This window comes from Rana temporaria, chromosome 3 (genome assembly GCF_905171775.1).
Source record: "Rana temporaria chromosome 3, aRanTem1.1, whole genome shotgun sequence".
Classification (NCBI taxonomy): domain Eukaryota; kingdom Metazoa; phylum Chordata; class Amphibia; order Anura; family Ranidae; genus Rana; species Rana temporaria.
The window spans coordinates 145112641-145114812 of NC_053491.1; positions in this window are offsets into that span (position 1 = coordinate 145112641).

Genomic DNA, 2172 nt, shown 5'->3' on the forward strand with positions numbered 1-2172 from the left:
ACCAAACTACTACTTAATGGCCCAGGATTTTATTTATTTTTTCATGAAATTGTTACTGTGTTTTTCTGCCTCCTCGTAGCATCCTCTGAAAGTTTCTTCAGTCATCCAGCTACTGGTGAGTTGTCGGTGACAGGATTGTAAAAATGATATGGCCCTAAGGGAGAGGTCCCAGAGTCTGACTTTGGTAGAGTCTCCTTAAAATACACCTGTAATAAGAGATACATGAGCACTGCCATGGGTAGTTACCTGGATGTGTCTGGCTTCAGTACATTTGAATGACATACCGGAATAAAACTTGCTGTAAATGAGTGTCACATAACAGTTCTTTATTGCTATACCTGCTTTGGGGCTATGACTCCAAATGTTGAAGCCAAAGCATCAATGTGACAGCTGGGCAACCAGCAGTCTCAAGAGTAGACATTAGCAATGGCAACCTACATAAGGCTTTGTGTACACTAGCAGCTCCTAAACTTGTTTAGGAGCTTTTGGCATTTTTCTGACAAAGCTCCTAAACTCAACTCCATAAAAGCCAATGTACACAGTTTTTTTTTTTTTTTTTTTTTTTAGCAGAGTTTAGGAGCTGCTGTGGTTAGGGGAGCTATAACCTCCTGCTCCTGAATGGAAACAATTGCATTGAGGATAGAATCGTTTTGACAGATGGCCCCTGGAAAATGCAAACCACAACAAAACTGTGATTATTACCGTATTTTGTGTTTTCGTGGAGCCTTATCGTATTATGGGAGATGTACTTTATTAATATGCTTAATAAAAACTGAATTGTTCTGCACCCTTCCCCTTAAAATAAGATTGGCTAAATATACAACCCCAATTCTAAAAAAAAAAAAAAAAAAATTTAAAATTTATGGCAGCAACATGTCTCAAAAAAGTGGGGACAGGGCAGCAAAAAGTTGTCAAAGTGGTACTAACAAGAAAATGCTGCAATAACATTTTACAACTCATTTGGTTAACTGGCAACAGGTCAGTAACAGGAACAGCTATAAAACGTGCATCTTAGAAAGTCAGAGTGTCTCAGAAGTAAAGATGGACAGAGGTTCACCAATCTATGAAAAGTTGTGACTACAAATTGTCAAACAATTCAGCACCCAATGTCGTTGACCCACCCAAGAAGGTTTGCACTTTCTTGGATCAGGTGGGTTTCTACAGTTGTGGGAGGTGTGTGATGTGTCACACTTCCAAGCACAGGGTTAGGAAGACTTGCACATTTCACCTCTCACACACACAAGGCGAGTCCCACAAAATACTTGTGGGACCACGCATGTCATCTATCTTCTGCCCTTGTGGAATACAGTACATCGGTAGAACCACTAGAAAGTTGGGAGTGAGACTTTGAGAACATGTGAACGGCATTAGGAAGGGATATAAGCAACACACTTTGTCTACTTTAGACTCCAAAGGGAGGGATCCGAGTGGTTTCACATTCTGTAGTATAGACAAAGTTGAAGACAACTGGAGAGGAGATCTTAAAAGGGCAATTTCACAAATTGAGACTCAGTAGATCCATCATCTAAGGATGACGAGTCCACTGGGATTAAACATTGAATTGGATCTAAATTGATTTCTATCCAATTGGTAAATTTTTATAGAATTTTTAGAATTCACATTTATTTTTTATTTCCATTTCAATATATATATATATATATATATATATATATATATATATATATATATATATATATATATATATATATATATATATATATATATATATATATATATATATATATATATAATTTTTTTTTTTTACTTTTCATTATTAGTATATTCAAGATTCAATCCTATTAAATTCTCATATTTTTTTTATGTATTTATTTATTTTTTTTATTATTCATTCGTTTTATTTAATTTTATTTTTCATTTTAATAAAAGAAAATCACATTTTAATGTATTTTTGAAGTATAAAAGTTTAGCTTCATGGTAATAAGGTATTTCTATATTTATTAATTGATGTCTTGTAGGACTAATTATGCTATTGCTAATGGATTGACGTCCTTTGGCTTAATTATAATATTGTTCATGGGAATGCAGCTATCGTTGTTATATATTGTGTGAGCCTTTTTTTGTCTAACCCATAAAATGTCTGCCATGATGATGTGGTCCATGGGAAGATAACCATACAATACATGAGACACTTTTGCCTAAACCTTTAAAAAT